Source organism: Mus musculus, chromosome 19, assembly GCF_000001635.26.
Source record: "Mus musculus strain C57BL/6J chromosome 19, GRCm38.p6 C57BL/6J".
NCBI lineage: Eukaryota > Metazoa > Chordata > Mammalia > Rodentia > Muridae > Mus > Mus musculus.
This window is the reverse complement of record NC_000085.6, coordinates 11,712,911-11,734,937: the sequence shown is the minus strand read 5'-3', so window position 1 is coordinate 11,734,937 and position 22,027 is coordinate 11,712,911. Positions and strand designations below refer to the sequence as shown.

The 22,027-nt window shown below is 41.7% G+C and overlaps 1 long non-coding RNA gene across 1 annotated transcript; it reads left to right on the top strand.

The window, feature by feature from the left end:
• Positions 1 to 12,450: 12,450 nt before the first annotated feature.
• Positions 12,451 to 12,961, top strand: Gm52408. The gene is made up of 2 exons (XR_003952941.1): positions 12,451 to 12,584; positions 12,828 to 12,961. It is a non-coding gene; the product is annotated as a predicted gene, 52408 (long non-coding RNA).
• The last annotated feature ends 9,066 nt before the right edge of the window (positions 12,962 to 22,027 follow it).

The window sequence follows — 22,027 nt, the reverse complement described above, 5'->3', positions numbered from 1 at the left end:
ACAAGAAAAGGCCCAAGGAAGGAATGACATGTAGTGAGATGGACATAGAGTAATGTTAGGAGCGGGTGTGGTGGCAGTCCCAAAGGCGCCAGGGACTGTAGCTAAGTCGTATGACTTGCACCTGACTTCCTCATATAAGCCACAAACATCTTGAGAGCTGTGCAGGTGCACCAGGATACCCCTGAATCCAGTTTGATGGAGATATGCCCCTGCTGCCCTGATTAGCTGAAGCTGCGTGCTTGGTGAGGCGGTGTGGCCTGCTGTGCGTGGATGAGAGTATAAAAGGAGTGAGAGGCCCAGGGTTCAGGGGAGATATAAACAAGAAGAATCAGGACTGAATAAACTGCTGTTAGAAGGACTGGTGGTCGTGTCGTTCTTGCTGGTCGAGAGCAGACGCGACAATTGGTGGCCCGTACGGGAACCGACTCCCCCACCGAGTTCAGAACTTTCAGCAGTCAGTGGTTGCCGGCAGGGTAAGTTCACGGTGAGTGAAACTTCGGACCCCAGGAGTTTGGGAAGGACCTCGGATAAAATAGAGGTGAGCATAAAGTTGCCAGGAAGTAGGCACAAAGTAACCCAGGAGTTTGGGAAGGACCTCGGATAAAATAGAGGTGAGCATAAAGTTGCCAGGAAGTAGGCACAAAGTAACCCAGGAGTTTGGGAAGGACCTCGGATAAAATAGAGGTGAGCATAAAGTTGCCAGGAAGTAGGCACAAAGTAACCCAGGAGTTTGGGAAGGACCTCGGATAAAATAGAGGTGAGCATAAAGTTGCTAGGAAGTAGGCACAAAGTAACCCAGGAGTTTGGGAAGGACCTCGGATAAAATAGAGGCAAGCATAAAGTTGCCAGGAAGCAGGCACAAGGTAACGAAAGGTTCCTGGCTTTGGGACAAGTTAAGGTTCCCGGTTTGGGACAAGTTAAGGTTCCCGGTTTGGGGACAAGTTAAGGAACTATGATAACCTCAGTGTAGTGATCAATAGATCCTCGCTGTGTAGTTATGCTTTTTACTTCCATTGACCCTTTGTGGGTAGGTCTGATAGTTTTGGTCTTGTTTGTTCTGATATATGGACTCTGTTACTGATTGAAACTGTGTGTAGAGGCAGTCAAGACAGGTCAGAAAATCCTTACAGAGCAACAAGAAAGTATGTCGGAAGAGGAGAAGGGCTTAAAAAGAAAAAGGAAAAAGAAAGGAGACACAGTAAAATCAGGTGGTCAGAAAGGACAGGACAACAGAGTTGAGGCAGAGGAGGAAGGTGAATTAGCTTCTTCGCCCCCTCCCTATGCCTCCTCGGCAGCCGGTTATGGGCGGACCTTCTGTCCGGAGGTCTGGAAAGAAGTTAGGCTCTCCTTGCTAGGATGTCCTGTTTTCACTGACCAAACAGGGCAGAGATATCATGAGCCTCTGGATTTCAAGGTAATTAAGAATTTGGCTGAGTCTGTGCGGACATACGGCCTGAGTGCTTCCTATACTGTGGCTCAGGTGGAGGCCTTGAATAGACACTGCATGACGCCGTCTGATTGGGCAGGCTTGGTGAAGGCATGCCTTTCACCTGGGCAGTATTTAGATTGGAAAGCCTTCCTTATCGAATTTGCAAATGAACAAGCAGCTGCTAACGCTGTTGCAGGAAATCTAGCATGGGATAGGGATATGCTGCTTGGCCAAGGTTGATTTGCACAACAAACAGGATATCCACTGCAGGTGTTTGAGCAGGTGAATCAGATTGCCATAAGGGCGTGGAAATCATTGCCCAACAGAGGGGAAGCTAGTGAAAACTTGACTCTCGTACTGACTCCCCAGATGGACACACAGGTGATTGAGGTTATGGTCTCATCACCATGAGGCATTGTGTCCATCCCCCCTGGGGATCGACCAGACGATCGATCGACGACCTTGACGTGGGCAAGAGGGTCTGTTTGTGTGTTTCCACAGGACCAGACGGAACCTCTTTGGGTGCCAGAGAGGTTGGTGAGACACTGCAAGAATGAGGCTCCTGATCCAGTTGCCCCTGTGGATGTGGTGGTTGATCCCACAAGCACAAAGGATGGAGCCGAGATGAGAGATCCTTTCAGCATTCCAGAAGCCGATACCAGCTCGACATGACATTCAAAATTTTCCACGTTTTTTGATTCCTGAATTCCTCTTAAAGAGATAGCCCCTCTGGCTATCTATCCCTTGCTTCAGGGAAGATGAATGGGGATGAGAGCCCTGCTCTGCTCAACTCCTTCATGCCTTCAAAACCAGTACCACCTGGGTGACCCTTACACATTACCAAGTCCAGCCACAGCACAAGGTACAACTTTGGCTATATCTGGAACACAGCCACTGTGCTCTCAGAAAACACTTCCCAGAAGATGTCACCTCAATGATGCTGGTCTCTTCTTAATCACCGCTAATTTCTTAGCTCCAGCTAACCAGCATCAATAGTCCCAGTAATGCAAAGTTTTTGCTTTGGTAGTTCTGGTATCTTGTTAATCACAGCTGATTCTTCAGCCCCAGCTAACCAGAACCACAGAATCTTCACAATCAAAACAGCAATGTCCCTGAAAAGAGTCTTTAATTTTCCCTCTGAAATTTCACAAGCCAGGCCTCTATCTTCTGCACTGTTCTCAACATTATCTTCCAAGCTCCTACAAAACATCTGACAGAGCTCTTAACAACGAATGGATCTTCAAGCCCAAAGTTCCAAAGTCCTTCCACAGTCCTCCCCAAAACATGGTCAGGTTGTCACAGGAATACCCCACTATGCTGGTACCAATTTGTCTTAGTCAGGGTCTCTATTCCTGCACAAACATCATGACCAAGAAGCAAGTTGGGGAGGAAAGGGTTTATTCGGCTTACACTTCCATACTGCTGTTCATCACCAAGGAAGTCAGGACTGGAACTCAAGCAGGTCAGAAAGCAGGAGCCGATGCAGAGGCCATGGCGGCTTGTTATAGTGTGTGTTGTGTGTTTGACACATGTGTTAGGTGCAGAGTGTGCGGGCCCGCACTTTCGCCATGGTAGCATAGGCTTTTGCTGCAGTGGAGGCGGGACAATCTCCTTAGATTCGGTTTGCCGCTCTAAAAGAAATTATGCTGCGTTATGCCGTGGGGTGCAAGGCTAAGCACTGCACAGAGGATAGCTTGCTGTTGGCATCCTGTGGAAGGCACGTCTGATTGCATGAAGGTTCAGTGTCCTAGTTCCCTTCCCTCAGGAAAAACGACACGGGAGCTGGCCAAGACCTCTTGGGTGATGAGCCCAAGGGATGGTTTTGTGTAGGGCCCCTATGCTTGCACACTGGGGATCAGACCTCTACCTTCACCCATGAGGCTTGCTTGCAGCAATTAAGATCTGGCCATAGATTAATCAACATCCTGGCCTTTTGATGCACCTGCTGCAAGCAAAACACAATCTCCCCAGGTGTGGCTTGGCATAATAGAGAGGTAGTCAGTGATAAGACTCCCTGGGCATGTCACCAACCTAAGACAGGGATCAAACCAATGCTGTTTGTCACCCAAGGACGGGTAAGGGGCATGGCTGCGGGGAGCTACCTACAGACATTCTCTCTGCCAGAAAAGAAAAAAGGGGGAGATGTTAGGAGCGGGTGTGGCGGCAGTCCCAAAGGCACCAGGGACTGTAGCTAAGTCGTATGACTTGCACCTGACTTCCTCATATAAGCCACAAACATCTTGAGAGCTGCGCAGGTGCACCAGGATACCCCTGAATCCAGTTTGATGGAGATATGCCCCTGCTGCCCTGATTAGCTGAAGCTGCGTGCTTGGTGAGGCGGTGTGGCCTGCTGTGCGTGGATGAGAGTATAAAAGGAGTGAGAGGCCCAGGGTTCGGGGGAGATATAAACAAGAAGAATCAGGACTGAATAAACTGCTGTTAGAAGGACTGGTGGTCGTGTCGTTATTGCTGGTTGAGAGCGGACGCAACAGAGTAATAATAGTATTTGCATTTTAATAAAGTATGAGGGCTTCCTTGTCTAGGAGGCCTGGTACAGAGAGAACTCTCAGCACAACTGTGGAAGAACAGGATGGATTAGACAGGCCATGTTGCAAGTGCTCAAATTGGGGTGGCATCATTTGACTACCAGGGCAGAGCATAATGTTATGCCAATCAGCACCTCCCCACTCAGCAAAGGGACGTTCAGCTGAAGGGCCAAAATAATGAGGTTTCAAAAGTTAGGACCGTATCAGCCTGGGAAAGAGAAGAGCTGGAGTCATTCATGGTGAATGTGTTACTCTTTAGCTTTGCAGGGGGATAAGCAGAGCTCCTCAAAGTTTCTTGCAGTTTTTTCCACTCCAGTTCATGAGCATTTTTGACATATTAAGTACAAAGCAAGACTGATCATGTTACACCTCTTAAAAAGGTGTATTGAAAAGGGGTCCATGCTCCTATTGATAGCTCTGCACCCATGCCCCTGCATGCTATGCAGTGAAACACATTGCATCATAAACAGACAAGGTATGAAAGAAGAACTGGGTGTAAAGAGGAAGGAGATAAGAGCTGAGCAGTGGGGTGACACAAAAGGCCAATGTGAAATCAATGATCAAAATACATTGTATACATATATTTAAATGTCATAGTGGAATCTGTTAGAATGAAGAGAAGTAATTCTCAATCTTATTGTATATTAATATCACCCGAGGGTCTTTAAACAATCTCTCAACCCATTTCCCCTTCAGTTTCTGTAGGAACTGAGTACAGAGTGGTCTGTATGAGGCTTGGATGTTAGTGTTTGCTGCAAGGTCCTTCAGGTGACTCAGATGTGCAGCAAGAATCAGAAACTACTGTTCTGAGTCCAGAGGTAGCAAACAATATCGAACCCCTGCTTATGTTGCATGCTGCATCATGTAACTTTCCCCAGAGTTCTATGCTGCCCACACTGTTCACCTCAGCCATAAAGGACCAACACCATTTCATGTTTTCAGTCTCTGTCATTGCTGTCCTTTCTCCCATGCAAGTTCTTTCATCCCATGCCAATCTGGCAAACGTATTCATGTCAAGAACTTAGTGTACTTTTTCTATAATCTTTCCTTGCTTGCTTGTTTTGTCTGTCCCTATCAAGTTCAGGGAATCATTGAGTGAAAGCAGAATTCAGGAGCCAGACCTCAAGGAACACATGTGGGGAAGTGTAGATGTTGAGTGTGAGTCTTGGGAACAAGTTCAAGGCTCATTCATTCTCATTGCTACCACTTTCTGACTTATAAATTAACCAGTAGCATTTTGACTCATGCTCCTGGAGAGCCCAGTCCTTTCCTCTACATGTGCATTGATGGTATAATAGTACGCAACTTCTAGCTTCTGACACTCCCACTAGCACTTATTGTCTCTGCGACAATAATCTAAGGGGAGGGCAGAAGAAGGCACAGAGCAATGGTGATTGGTAGAATGGGGAATTGCATGCAATGGAGCAAGGTAGGTTCAGCAGTCTTTCAAGCTCTACAAGGAGACTGTGGCTGGGGAAAGCATCCTAGAAGCATTGCAGCAGTGAAATCTAAGAGTAAGAGAATGTTTCAGGCATGGGAGGGGATAATTGCAAACGACAATTAATATAGGACACACATAATGCACAGTAAGATCAAAAGGCCCCGACAATGCTTTTCTCCATGATCCTTTCCTCTGCTTCCTGGCTCATCTGCATAACTTCTGTGCTATATTCATTTCCAATGAGACCACTTCCTTTCATATTAACCATAGCCCTATGTACCAGTGACATTAGGAAAAAAAAAATCAACAGTATATGTATAGTTTTCATCAGCTTTCTTCTGCCCTTTTTTAAAATAAAAGGACCTTTTTTACAATAAAAGGACCTTTTTTACACAAGTGAACCAAGTCAGCCATTACACCAGTGGCTGTCAGGGAACAGAACATTGCACTGAGGGATTTTCTGAGATGTGAAACTTTCAGGGATAACAGAGGGACAGGTATGGAATAACTGGGATGGTTGCTGAAGGGAATTGGTGATGGGAGAGGATTTCTAGAACTAGCAGCCTCAAATATCTAAAAATTCATTCCAAGTGTTTATATTTCCTGTATTTCCTATTATATAATTTATATTATGAACATAAAATCTCATAACTTACATGGGCTTCTAAATATGTACAAATGACCTGTCTAATAGTTTTAGATTCCAGTTGTTCTCATTTCCCCCATTTCTGCAGCCTTTCAGCCATGCTGACAGAGAAATTGAAAAGACTAAGGGTAATTAAATCAAACAAAATGCATTTGTACCTGGTCGGTCTGACACACTGGTTAAAAAAATGGCTCTTAATAGGCTTGTTGTTCAGGGGTGATTGTCTAGAGGCTCCCACTGGGTCATGTCAAGGATCCAAAGGGAAGCCTCTAGAACTGCCAGACTGATTCCAATCAAATTTATGAAATGTATCATCCAGAATGAGAGGCATTGTTATGTCTCTTAGCCTTTCTGGTAGACAGAGGCTCTTTCCACCTTTTCAACTAGGTTCTTTTATCCATTTTTCATAACTTAATTGGCTCAGTACTGAGGAAATGAAGACAAAAGTTCTGTACTGTGTTGGTGATTGCACAGTTTTAGACAGGATTTAAGATCATTATCACTCAGCACTGAGAATCCTCCAGTGTTAGGCCAAATGTTACCCCAAAGTCAGGGTCAAGGACAGAGAGAAGATCCATTTTCACTAGGAAGTAAAAGAGATCTAGAGTTACCTCTTTAAACCATTTCTCAGAGATAGACTTTGTCTATAATTTTGAGATGTAATCCCACCATGTCCAGATCATTGTGTGGTTTAGTGTGATAGAAATGAGGCTGTGAGCCCTGGATTTAGTCAAGTTTGCTGAAATATTTGCTTAAAAAAAGCTACTTATTTAGTTTTACTTAAAAATTTTGATGTTATTGTCCTTTTCTTTTCTTTTCTTTTCTTTTCTTTTCTTTTCTTTTCTTTTCTTTTCTTTCTTTTCTTTCCTTTCCTTTCCCTTCCTTCCTTCCTTTCATTCTTTTTTTTTTTTTTTTTTTTTTTTTTTTTTTTTTTTTTTTGAGACAGGGTTTCTCTGTATATCTTTGGCTGTCCTGGAACTCACTTTGTAGACCAGGCTGTCCTCGAACTCATAAATTCGCCTGCCTCTGCCTCCCAAGTGCTGGGATTAAAGGTGTGCGCCATCATGCCTGGCTTTGTCTTTTTCTTTATTTTTAAAAAATCTATCAAAAAAATCTATCATGGAGTCCAAATACATAAGAACCAACACAGAGTAACTTCTTAGTTCATGTTTCATGGACCACCCTGTCCTTAGCTATTAGGACATTTTCTCACTTGGCTAATTTGTCCTAAAATGTAGTTATGACACATATCACGTAGTTGGTTTAGAATAAGACGAATCAGTATGAGCCCCACGAAAGGCAGTTGATACGAAGATCTCAACTCTCCAGCAGGGCTACTGATGGCTTGCCTGGCTCAGCAATGTTGATGGGTTGGCTTGGTGATTGATAAGTAATGAGAGCTTCTTCAAGGTGCAGCCTCTGTGATAGAAGTATATACTGAGCAATATCAAGAGGTGTGGTCAAAAATACCTCTCCAAATAATGTGCTGAATCAGGAAGAACGGAAAGGTCTACATGTGGAGAATGAGAAAATAATTTTTCTTTGCTTCCTAGTGTAAACTGAGAGCTTTATTATAATTTGTGCCTCTCTATTAGCATTGATTCTCTTGGTGGTTAATTCTCTGTGTTGACTTGAATGGCCACAGGAAGCCTAAGAGAAATGTCATTTCTTGATGTGCCTGTGAGGGTGTTTTCTCATGAGACTAGAATTTGAATCAATGGATTAAATAAATTTTTTTCAGTTATGATATTATATGGGGGGTGAGCAGGAAAAGAACACTTTCCATTTTTCATAATTTTGCTTAAGTTGGGGTACCTTATCATCATTGAAGTTCATTGAATGGGAATTCACACTATTGGATTCTCTGGCTCTCAGGTCTTCAACCTCAACTTTTTAAAAACAGAATTTTGTCTTGTCTAACCTGTAAAATAGATTTAGGAAATACTTATTCAACACAAAATATCACAGAACAATCATATTGCCATGGCAAATAAGCAATGAGGAGAGACTATTGGACTCATAAGGTGTTAAGAATTAATGTCTATCCCTGAACAAGACATTAATATCATCTTCTCTGTGACTCAGAGAACATCATGGAAGAGGGTCAGAATGCATGAGCTAGAAAATCAGCAGAAGTGTTATTAAATGACAATGTGCAGAGAATAAGAGACTATGAAGTACTCAGCTCTGAATGGGACATCTGTACCCTAGCCACCCCCTAAGAATCAGGGATAATTATGGAAGATAGATGGGAAGATTGTAAGGGCTAGAGGTAGTGGACTTTTCCAGAATGTAATCATAGCAGTTATGACTGGATACTTAAGGCCTGCACCTGACCAAGCCAATCCAAATCCCAGCATGGTTAGGAGAAGGGCTCATGAAGTCCACCCTAACTGCACAGCTCTTGAAAAAGTTCCACTTTTAAGAAGCCCAGACTCTAGAGTCTGCCTTTATCTTATCTTGGTATTTCTTAGCTTCCATATTAAATCCATTTACATTATTGGAAACTTACCTTGTAAACTCATGCTTCCATCTTTGCCAATTTAATATTTATGTGATCATAGATATGACCCTTAACTTCATTGAGTCTCAGTCTTCTTATCAGTAAAATGTAAAAGTTAAGAGTCCTTAACTCTTAAGGGTTTTTGAGGATGAGTTACTACACAGAGCATGCTCAGAACAGTACCGGGTACATAGCAAGCAGTAAGAAATTAACAGCCATTCTTATCTCACTAAAAGCTGCTAACTGTTGTGTTTGCCTGGAGTCTCTGATTATGTTATTTAACCCAGTCTTTTCCTCCTTTAGTTGCCTAATAGTTACTAGTGTCTGATCTGGGACAGATTCTTGCTTTCTGCCCTTATCTAGTCCGTCTCAGGTTAACATTAACACAGTTTGTTTCAACACTGATCACACTGAACTCTGTGTCTGAGCACTTATTTACCTTTGTCTCTCTCTAAGTCATTCTTTACCCTGGCCCTACAGAAGTGTTCTCAAATGAGACCACATTTAAAGAAAATAAATCCTCAGGGAACACAGCTTGTAACTGTGTCTTTTAACCTGTAATTTATGAAAATAGTAATTTTGAATTTTCTGTGCAACTGTACTATTTAATATATTTATTTATTTATTTGGTTTTTTGAGACAGGGTTTCTTAGTATAGTCCTGGCTGTCCTGGAACTCACTCTGTAGACCAGGCTGGCCTCGAACTCAGAAATCTGCCTACCTCTGCCTCCCAAGTGCTGGGATTAAAGGCATGTGCCACCACGCCTGGCATAAGTACACTGTAGTTGTCTTCAGACATGCCAGAAGAGGGCGTTAGATCTCATTATGGGTGGTTGTGAGCCTCCATGTGGTTGCTGGGATTTGAACTCAAAACCTTCGGAAGACCAGTCGGTACTCTTTCTTTCTTTCTTTCTCTCTCTCTCTCTCTCTCTTTCTTTCTTTCTTTCTTTCTTTCTTTCTTTCTTTCTTTCTTTCTTTCTTTCTTTCTTTCTTTCTATTGGTTATTTTATTTATTTACATTTCAAATGTTGTCCCCCTTCCTGGTCTCCCCTCCACAAACCCCCTACCCCATCTCCTCTCCCCTTTGCCTCTAAGAGGGTGCTCCCCCATCCACCCACGCACTCTCACCTTACCACTCTAGCATCCCCCTAGGCTGGGACATCAGGCCTCCACAGGATCAAGGGCCTTTCCTCCCACTGATGTCAGATAAGACCATCCTCTGCTACATATTTAGCTGGAGCCATGGACCCAACCATGGCTTTGGTTGGTGGTTTAGTCCCTGGGAGCTCTTGGGGCTCCAGTTAGTTGATATTGTTGTTTTTCCTAAGAGGTTGCAATACCCTTCAGCTCCTTCAGCCCTTTCTCTAGCTCTAATTGGGGTCCTCAGGCTCCCCTGATAGTTGGCTGTGCATATCTGCATCTGTCTTAGTCAGGTGCTGGCAGAACCTCTCAGAGGACAGCTATACCAGGCTCCTGTCAGCAAGCACTTCTTGGCATCAGTCATAGTGTTGTGGTTTGGTGTCTGCAGATGGGATGGATCCCAAGGAGGACTGTTCTCTGGATGGCCTTTCCTTCATTGAGTCTCTGCTCCACTTTGAAAAATTAAAAAAAAAAAATCCTCTTCTTGGTCATTTCACTTTGGAAAACACCCAAATTTAAATATAATCTCTAAATGTATTTACCTCCCCCCATTTTTCTCTCAATTGTTACTTCACTGACTTGTACCTTGTGCCAAAGCTGTAATTTTCCGAGACCTCCACTGTCTTAAGTGCCTTATTGTAGGGTTTTTGCAAATGTGCTTTCCTACTCTTAAGCTTTTGCTCTCAGTTGCTCTCGCAGGCTTCTCTGTCAAATGGCCAGCCTACCCAGCTGTGCAAATGCTGCTTCTTTAGGGCCACTCTCTCGGAACCCTTAGATCTGGTTTTTGAGCGCTCTGTTGACACAGTACTTTCCTTCACAGCACTTACAGAAACTTCAATTAAATATTTGTAGGATTGCTTCTTAACTGTGTTTACATTTGTCTCGATGCCAGACTCAAGGCAGGTGTAAGTCTTTCATGTTCACGATTGTATTCCTATTGCACAAAGCAAAAAAGTCTGTGATCTAAACATTTGCCAAATATTTGCTGAAAGATACCCCGGATCAGTAAACCAAGTGACAATTAGTATCAAAAAATAATTGATTGGAGAAATGTTAAAAGTTTTACAGTAATAAGCTTGAAAAAATAAATAGTTGAAGTGACTTGGCTTAGGAGAGAGTTGATTTAAAGATGGAGTCTAGTTAAAGTGGCCCAAGCATAAGGATGGTGTAGTCATCCACCTAGTATTTCTTCATAATCAAGAAAGCCCACACTCTTTTGTTTCATCTCTCTTTATGCTTCTGGGCAAGTGCTGTAAGATTCTGGCTATTTTCATGATGTACTGCAGTTGAGTACTCAGGAGTAATCCAAGCATCAAGATATCTGGTAAAACCCGGTCCCCTAATGGCTTATGATCTGGAGCAAAGGTATAGTGAAGGCCTTTATAGACTTATCCATATAAAGCCATAAACTAACTGAAGACACTATTAAACAAGGCATATTCTACTCCCCTATCTTGACAAAGTGGCTTTGATAATGAGCTAGAAAGACAAACTTTAGCTTAGAATTTGAACTCCACACCAGGGCAGTGCAATGTGGTGATAACTCATCACCCTTCTTCCCTGCACATGTTCAACAGACACATCTTGCCTCTTTAGCCACCCTCACTTTGAATTGCATTTCAGGGGGCTTCCTGTGCAAATATTACATTACAGATGGCACATTCACACACCATTGGCCATCACTGAGACCAGGGTTCCACACACGTAGGTAACTGCTAATGGGCAGGATTCAGGAAAGCCTTGGTTTTTAGTTCAGTGCCATTTGAGTAGAGAATTTTAAGGCCAAAATGAAGACATCACATAAAGGAGCCCTATTGCTGGCTCATATTTTAGTGTTTCACTAGAAGTATTTCATGTACTTTTCAGCCTTATTGGAATAAGAGTGAAACGGTGTGAGGGTCTCTGAAAATGGTATGGTCAGCAGAGGAACAATTTGCATGAATCAAGAAGGAAAACAATTCAACATAATTTAGTTTTACCCATTGTTGGTTCAAACTTTTAGAGACTGACCTTGGGCAGTTTATTTTTGACATATTTAAGCACAGTATAACTTCAGAAAAGGTTTCCTCATTACAGTTATCACAACCAAACTAAAGACTTTATAAATGACTACACTGAAACTCTTTTACAAAGTATATGTCTTTTGCAAAGTACCAGTGACCTCTTCTATAAGAATGGTTCTATTGACTGAGAAAATATGCTTAAGACTCTGGGATACAGTACAGGAGAATGCCAGGGCCAGGAAGCAGGAGTGGGTGGGTTGGGCAGCAGGGCAGGGGGAGGGTATAGGGGACTTTTGGGATAGCATTTGAAATGTAAATGAAGAAAATATCTAATAAAAAAAGGAAAAGAAAAGTCCCTGTAATGTTTATAACCCTGGGAAAAGGAAAAGGAACCCAAATGTTAGTGCAGGTCTTATTGCCCATCTTACTCTAAGGGTTCAGGGCCTCAGCTGGCTCTCAGGATTCTGGGTTGGGTTTCTTTTTACAGTGTTACTACAACTTTGTCATAAGATCATATTACCTGGATTATAGATATCTTGATATCTTTATATTTCAAAGTTTTAAAAATAAACATTTCATTCATTAAAAAGAAAGAGTCTGGGATAAAAAGAGGCTGGAGGATTTGAGTGTGACCTTGTTTTACAGATAAGAAAAGATTATCAGGTTATTAACTACATCCAAATTCAGCTTTCTGGGCAGACATGGGTGTAAATCCCTTCCCTATTCTCGATTTTCCTAGTGTTATCTGTGAGCACAAGGACCTTGTACCCTCTCCAAAATGGGTCACCAGGAATGCTGACCTTACTAGTCTATTCTCATGCTGAGGAGACAACATGGATAGGTTGGTGCTGTGAATCTGAAATGTCTCATGAAAGCGTGAGTATTAAAGGCTTGGTTGCTGTTTATTGGGGCCTCTTCACAAGTAATTGGTTAGCATGGGCTATGATGTCATCAATAGATTGAGCCATTAGTAGAATCCTAATTTAGTGGTGTTATTGGGAGGTGAACGAAGTTTAAGGAGGTGCAGCTACCAGGGGAGATGTGTCAATTGGGGGCTCTCTAAAGGACATATCTTATTTTTCATGCCTTCCTGTTTTCTCTATGTTTCCTGGTTTGCAGGAGGTCAGCAGCCACCTATATTACATGGTCCGACCACTGTGATGTTCTTCTACATAGGCTCAAAACAATGCACCCAGCCAATCATGGACTAAAAATTTTGAAACCATGAGCCCCAATAAATCTTTCCTCATTCATGTTGTTTTTATCATGTGTTTCGTGACAATATTGTAAAACTGACTAAGGTCAATATGTAGGAAAGGTAGGCGTTCTAGTTTTATTCTGTTGTTGTGTCAAATTCCATGACCAAAAGAAAAAGCTCATAAGAGAAAAATGTCTAGTCAGTTTTCAATGACAGATTACAGTCCCACCGCTGCAGAAACTCAGACATGAAGCTGAAGGTGGGTTTGCTTTCTGTTCTACACAGCATTAGCTCTGACCAAGGAACTCAGTCTCAGCAACGAAGTACAGCAGATACTGTGGAGGAGCATTGCTCATTCATTCATTCACATAGACTCATGCTTAACTACTTTTCTACCAGGGAACGGTATCATCCACTATACCAATAACCATAAACAACAGAAAGGCCACTAATGGAAAAGACAGTTTATTATAATGCTCCATGAAATTAAAAACAGGAAAGATCCTTCTCATAAAGAATCATAAAAGCACAAAGGACCACTCTATTGAAGACCAAATTAGTAGATGGCCTTATCTGATATCAGTGGGAAGGGAGGCCCTTGGTCCTGTGGAGGCTTGATGCCCCAGCATAGGGGGATGCTAGAGCAGTGAAGCGGGAGTGGGTGGAGGAGTACCCTCATAGCAGCAATGGGAAGAAGGGAGAGGGGGAATAGGATGGAGGGTTTGTGGAGGGGTAACCAGGAGGGCGGGGATATCATTTGAAATGTAAATGAATAAAGTGATTAATAAAAAATAAATAAAAATAAAAATGTAAAGCAAACAGGACTCTTCGGCAACATGTCAAACTGTTGCAGCCACGGCTTCTAAACACTACATACGCTTCTCAAATATCAAGTGAGAAAAATGAGCTGGATGATTTTTATTTTTTTCATATCTTTAATCATTTTTTACAGTCTAGTTATTATCCCCCGCCTGTTCTACTCTCCAGCAGTTCCTCATACCATTTTTCCTCCCCCATCTCCAAGAGAATATGCCCACACCCCCACATCTCCCCACACCCCACCAGGCCTCCCTGGGGCCTCAAGTCTCTCTAGGGTTAGGTGTATCTTCTTTCATTGAGGCTAAACCAGGGAGTACTCTGCTGTATATGTGTTGGGGCCTCTGACCAGCTAGTGTATGCTACCTGCTTAGTGGCTCAGTGACTGAGAGACCTCAGGGGTCCAGGGTTATTGAGACTGCTGGTCTTCCTATGGGGTCATCCTCTTCCTCAACTTCTTCCAGCCTTTCCCTAATTCAACCATAGGGGTCCCTGACTTCAGACCACTGGTTGGATGTAAGTATCTGCTTCTGTCTCAGTCAACTGCTTGCTCAGAGGGCAGCTCTGCTAGGCTTCTGTTTGTAAGTACATCACAGCATCAGTAATAGTGTCAGACTTTGGAGCCTCTCCCTGGGACGGGTCCCAATTTGGGCCGGACACTGGACCTCCTTTTCCTTAGTCTCTTCTCCAATTTTGTCCCTGCAGTTCTTTTAGACAGGAAGGATTATGGGTCAGAGTTTTGACTGTGGAATGGCCACCTCATCTGTCCACTTGATGCCCTGTCTTTCTACTGGAGATGGATTCTACAAGTTCCCTCTTCCCACTGTTGGGCATTTCTTCTAAGGTCACTTCCTTTGAGTCTTTAATTGGCCTCTTGTTGTCCCAGCCCAGCCTGACTCAGTGCAGGGTGTTGTGGAGTAACCGGGGAGGCACAGCAGAGATGGAGGTAGAACCAACTGCAGCAGTGGAAGTGGGTGGAAGTGACTTCCCCTTCCTGCCCGCACTTGCTTTCCTTCGCCAAAACCAGGCTGGGCCAGTGATCTCTGTGGAAAGCCTTTGGTACACAGGCCCACACAGAAGAGATGGGAAAGGACATACTCATCAAAGGAAAAATCCACCAAGATGACATTTCAGCTATTAACATATATGCCCCAAACACAAGGGCTCCCACTTTTGTAAAAGATCAGCTTAAATAATAATATTGATCCTCACACACAGATAGTGTGAGACTTCAATACCTTGCATCACAAATGGACTGGTCATCTAGACAAAACCTAAACAGAAATACTGGAGCTAACAGATATTATAAAGCAAATATCCATAACATATTTACAAACCATTTCACCCAAACACAAAAGAATATACCTTCTTCTCTGCATGTTATGGCACTTTCTGTAAAATTATCCACATACTCAGACACAAACCAAGTCTCAAGACATACAAGAAAATTGAAACAACTTCCTGCATCCTATAAGACCACCACCTGCAGATTAAATCTGGATATCAACAATAATAGAAACAACTGACAGCTAACAAAGTAATGCAAATTTAGCAACTCTTACTGATTGAAAGATGGGTCAGAAATAAAGAAAAAAATAAAGGCTTTTTAGCTATCAATGAAAATGAATATACAGCATACCCAAAACTTATGGGACACAATGGAAGCAGCGCTGAGAGGAAAGTTCATAGCACTAAAGTGAGTTCATGAAGAAATTAGAGAGCTCTCTTACTAGGAACTTAACAGCACATCTGAAAACTCTAGAACAAAAAGAAATAAGCACATGCAAGAAAGGTAGATGGCAAGAATTAATCAAAATGAGGGCTGAAATCAATAACAGAAAGAAAACAGTAGAATGACTAGAGAAACAAAGTATTGGTTATTTAAGAAAACCAATAAGATAGACAAATCCTTATCCATGTTGAGGCCTGCTACTTTTAACATATCTGTAACCATTTGTATTCAGTCTTTATTTTGCTCATAAGGTTACATTAAGCTCAGGTTCTCAGACTCTACTTCCCAGAAGTAATTACCAATAATTGACATTGAAAAATTAACCTAAAATCTCACAACACTATGGTTGTATTACTTATGCTCTGTTGTCTCAATGCTCTGAAACTCCCCTGTTCAACACCTGTCCACTACCTCTCTTACCTCACTTAGGACCAATCAGCTTAAAAGTCAGCTGATAATATTTTGTTTAGTTAGCCATACTTGTCTTCTGAATTTCTAAACTTGGTTTTTCATATAAAAACCTTGTCCCAAGAACAAACTAGCATCACTCCTCTTTTGTGGTACTGACTGATCAGTCTTGGGGTGTACATTCAGTAAACTACTCTTGCTTAACTGAGATTGGTGTTTGTATGGTTTATGTGGAGATCCCTAAACCCCAACAATGCAAACTAACTAAAAGACAGAGAAAACATCCAAATTAACAAAATGAGAAATGAAAGGGGACATAAAGACAGATGTCAAAGACATACTTTAGAACCTGTACTTTCAAAGTCTAAATGAAATGGACAATTTTATTGATTCCACTTCCCAAAGTTAAATCAAGATAAGATAAATAATTTAAATATAACCACTAGTGAAATAGAAGCACTCATTAAGTCTTTCAACAACAAAGAAAAGGCCAAGGCCAGATGGTTTTATCATAGAATTCTACAAGACTTTCAAAGAAGAAAAAGTTATCTATACTTATCTCTCTGCACAAAACTCAAGTCCAAGTGGGTAAAAGACCTCAACATAAAACCAGATGTATTAAAGTGCTGCAGAATATTTGATCACACTGTGAACCCCAAGATTTTCATTTACTTAAAAAAAATCTGTTTCTAGTTGTGGTGTGCACACATCTTTCATCCCGCTGACTAGAAAACAGATACCTAAACCACAAAAAGACCCAACAAAGATAGAGAACTTCAGACCAATTTCCCTTATGAATATCGATGCAGAAATCCTCAATAAAGTTTTTGCTAACTGAATCCAAGAACACATCAAAACAATCATCCATCCTGACCAAGTAGGTTTCATCCCAGGGATACAGGGATGGTTCAATATACGGAAATCCATCAACGTAATCTAGTATATAAACAAACTCAAAGACAAAAACCACGTGATCATCTCCTTAGATTCGGAGAAAGCATTTGACAAAATCCAACACCCATTCATGATAAAAGTCTTGGAAAGATTAGGAATTAAAGGCCCATACCTAAACATGATAAAAGCAATCTATAGCAAACCCGTAACCAACATCATAGTAAATGGTGAAAAGCTGGAAGCAATCCCACTAAAATCAGGGACTAGACAAGGCTGCCCACTTTCTCCCTACCTATTCAACATTGTACTTGAAGTCCTAGCCAGAGTAATTAGACAACAAAAGGAGATCAAGGGGATACAAATTGGAAAGGAAGAAGTCAAAATATCACTTTTTGCAGATGATATGATAGTATATGTAAGTAGCCCTAAAAATTCCACCAGAGAACTCCTAAGCCTGATAAACAGCTTCAATGAAGTAGCTGTATATAAAATTAACTCAAACAAGTCAATGGCCTTTCTGTACACAAAGAATAAACAGGCTGAGAAAGAAATTAGGGAAACAACACCCTTCTCAATAGTCACAAATAATATAAAATACCTTGGTGTGACTCTAACTAAGGAAGTGAAAGATCTGTATGATAAGAACATTGAGTCTCTGAAGAAAGAAATTAAAGAAGATCTCAGAAGATGGAAAGATCTCCCATGCTCATGGATTGGCAGGATCAATATAGTAAAAATGGCTATCTTGCCAAAAGCAATCTACAGATTCAATGCAATCCCCATCAAAATTCCAACTCAGTTCTTCAACGAATTAGAAAGGGCAATCGGCAGATTCATCTGGTATAACAAAAAACCTAGGATATAAAAACTCTTCTCAAGGATAAAAGAACCTCTGGTGGCATCACCATGCCTGATCTAAAGCTGTACTACAGAGCAATTGTGATAAAAACTGCATGGTACTGGTATAGCGACAGACAAGTAGACCAATGGAATAGAATTGAACCCAAACACCTATGGTCATTTGATCTTTGACAAGGGAGCAAAAACCATCCAGTGGAAAAAAGACAGCATTTTCAACAAATGGTGCTGGCACAACTGGCAGTTATGATGTAGAAGAATGCGAATCGATCCATTCCTCTCTCCTTGTACTAAGGTCAAATCTAAGTGGATCAAGGAGCTCCACATAAAACCAGAGACACTGAAACTTATAGAGGAGAAAGTAGGGAAAAGCCTCGAAAATATGGGTACAGGGGGAAAATTCCTGAATAGAACAGCAATAGCTTGTGCTGTAAGATTGAGAATCAACAAATGGGACCTCATAAAATTGCAAAGCTTCTGTAAGGCAAAAGACACCGTCAATAAGACAAAACGTCCACCAACAGATTGGGAAAGGATTTTTACCTATCCTAAATAAGATAGGGGACTAATATCCAATATATATAAAGAATTCAAGAAGGTGGACTCCAGAAAATCAAATATCCCCATTAAAAAATGGGGCTCAGAGCTAAATAAAGAATTCTCACCTGAGGAATACTGAATGGCTGAGAAGCACCTGAAAAAATGTTCAACATCCTTAATCATCAGGGAAATGCAAATCAAAACAACCCTGAGATTCTATCTTACACCAGTCAGAATGGCTAAGATCAAAAATTCAGGTGACAGTAGATGCTGGCAAGGATGTGGAGAAAGGAACACTCCTCCATTGTTGGTGGGAGTGCAAGCTTGTACAACCACTCTGGAAATCAGTCTGGTGGTTCCTCAGAAAATTGGACATAGTACTACCGGAGGATCCTGCAATACCTCTCCTAGGCATATATCCAGAAGATGTTCCAATTGATAAGAAGGACACATGCTCCACTATGTTCATAGCAGACTTATTTATAATAGCCAGAAGCTGGAAAGAACCCAGATGCCCCTCAACAGAGGAATGGATACAGAAAATGTAGTACATTTACACGATGGAGTACTACTCAGCTATTAAAAAGGATGAATTTATGAAATTCCTAGGCAAATGGATGGACCTGGAGGGCATCATCCTGAGTGAGGTAACCCAATCACAAAAGAACTCACACAATAGGTACTCACTGATAAGTGGATATTAGCCCAGAAACTTAGAATACCAAGATATAAGATACAATTTGCTAAACGCATGAAACTCAAGAGGAACAAAGACCAAAGTGTGGACACTTTGCCCCTTCTTAGAATTGGGAACAAAACACCCATGGAAGGAGTTACAGAGACAAAGTTTGGAGCTGAGACAAAAGGCTGGACCGTCTAGAGCCTGCCATATCCAGGGATCCATCCCATAATCAGCTTCCAAACGCTGACACCATTGCATACATTAGCAAGATTGTGCTGAAAGGACCCAGATATGGTTGTTTCTTGTGAGACTATGCCAGGGCCTGGCAAACACAGAAGTGGATGCTCACAGTCAGCTATTGGATGTATCACAGGTCCCCCAATGGAGGAGCTAGAGAAAGTACCCAAGGAGCTGAAGGGATCTGCAATCCTATAGGTGGAACAACAATATGAACTAACCAATACCCCCCTAGAGCTCATGTCTCTAGCTGCATATGAATCAGAAGATGGCCTAATTGGCCATCAGTGGAAAGAGAGGCCCATTGGTCGTGCAAACTTTATATGCCTCAGTATAGGGCAATGCCAGGGCCAAGAAGTGGGATTGCGTGGGGGAGCATGTGGGGGACTTTTGGGATAGCATTGGAAATGTAAATGAAATAAATACCCAATTAAAAAAAAAGAATTGGGAACAAAACACCCATGGAAGGAGTTACAGAGACAAAGTTTGGAGCTGAGATGAAAGGATGGACCATCTAGAGATTGCTGCAACCAGGAATCCATCCCATAATTAGCCTCCAATCTCAGACACCATTGCATATGCCAACAAGATTTTGCTGAAAGGACCCTGATATAGCTGTTTCTTGTGAGGCTGTGTTGGTGCCTGGCAAACACAGAAGTGAATGCTCACAATCAGCTATTGAATGGAACACAGGGCCCCCATTGGAGGAGCTAGAGAAAGCACCTAAGGAGCTAAAGGGGTCTGCAACCCTATAGGTGGAACAACAATATGAACTTAACCAGTACCCCCAGAGCTTGTGTCTGCATATGTAGCAGAAGATGGCCTAGTTGGCCATCACTGGGAAAAGAGCTCCCTTGGTCTTGCAAACTTCATATGCCCCAGTACAGGGAAACACCAGGGCCAAGAAGTGGGAGTGGATGGGTAGGGGAGCAGGGAAAGGGAGAAAGGGGGGAGGGTATGGGGGGACTTTCGGGATAGCATTTGAAATGTAAATGAAGAAAATACCTAATAAAAATGGGAAAAAGAAAGTAATTAAAAAAAAAGAAATTAGATACCAAAACCCAAATAATTCAATTAAAATGAGGTACAGAGAATTCTCAGCAGAAGAATCTCAAATGGCTGAGAAACAAAGAAATGTTTAACACCGTTAACCATCAGGGAAATGCAAATCAAAATGACTCTGAGATTCTGTCTTACACCTGACACAACAGCTGAGGTCGATTTCACAAGTGATAGCAGCTCATGCTGGTGAGGATGAGGGAGCAAGGGGAACACTCCTCCTCTGCTGGTGCCTGATATTAGAAAACTAGCCAAGCACATGTGGTGGAAGAGGTCAGAGACCACAGAACCTTCTAGATCCACTTTGCAGAATCAATATAGTTCCTCACTGAATTACCAATATTTATCTTCATACCTATAGAAAAGTGTGCTTCCCACCACTCATCAAAAAAGTTTTTCCCTTTTCTTTTTCCTTTCTTTTTTGAAGCAGGTGTAGGCTTCTAAAGAGACTCACCACTATTGAAATGCAGAGAATTCATGAGTAACTGGTGTATAAATATAAAGCAACCCCTGCACTAAGGTCCAGGAGACTTTTTTTTTTTTTTTTTTATTTTCGAGACAGGGTTTCTCTGTATAGTCCTGGCTGTCCTGGAACTCACTTTGTAGACCAGGCTGGCCTGGAACTCAGAAATCCGCCTGCCTCTGCCTCCCGAGTGCTGGGATTAAAGGTGTGAGCCACCACACCTGGCCCAGGAGACATTCTTTTTGTACTTTAGAAAACTAATTCTGATTGACTGATTTTTAATAAAAAAACAAAACAAAACAAAAAAAAACCAAACCTATCTACCATGCACCATGTGATCTTTTGAAACATGCATACATTGTAGAAAACAGTTCAACATAGATCCATCTTATCAGGGACACTTACATCCAAAATTTGAATCACATATTGCTTTTTTCCTTTACTGGTATATCAGAGGAAATCTCTAACACACTTTAGGAAAGGTGTTCTCCAGCAAGCAGACACTATTCTTTAGGAGATAGGGTCTAAGCTTAAGATATCTGAGCACACAATGGTCAACAGCTATGTATGTATAAAAGTCTGCATCCTGTGGTTTTGATGCTAACCTTTACTGGATCTATTTTTAGATAGCTTTGATCCCAACACCCAGGGGGACCAAGAGTTCAAGGAGATTTTTTGGTCTTGAGAGCTTGTCACAAAACAAAGCAACAACACAACAATAAAACAAAAACAAAAAATAAAAACATTTCTATTTAATACTCTATTGATACTAGTTTTGGAAAAATATTTTACTCAGCACCTCTTTCCAAAGTTCCTGAAGGATGAGAGTGTCTTATGGCTCTTTTCTAGGTAGTGTCAGAGTTTTTCATGGAGATTAATAAATGAAAGATCCATTGACCAGTCTTTCCTGAACTGAAATCCTAGGTGTCCATATAGTTTCCCAGTAAACATCTTGTGTGATGTATTGAAGGTCAATGGCTGACACTAGAAATAGCCTCATCTTAAGCTTCCTGTTAACTGTTCCCTAGTGTGTAAATGTGCTATTTCTCATCTTTTAAGGACCACCTTGTTTATTTGCATTATACACTTTGGATTTTATGGGAGCTGAGTGGCTTTAGAATGGGAAAAGAAAAGAGAGGAAGATATACTCAAGTCATGGAATTGAGGTCCAGGACTTGAAGCCAAAGCCTTGAACTTAGTCTTTTCTGATTTTGAACCAGCTTTGCATAGGTGGAGTGAGGTTTAGGTGTCCTGTAACCTCCCCTGGCAATGGAACTGCCATCTGTACGAAGGGCTGAGACTACTGTAGGGTGTTTCCTTTACTAGAATTCAGTTAATTGAATATATAAATAGAAACATTACTAGTTTCTAAGCAGAAAATGTGGTAGTGATACAGGCAAGGGAAACTTGAACTCCTGCTAGGTAGAGATGG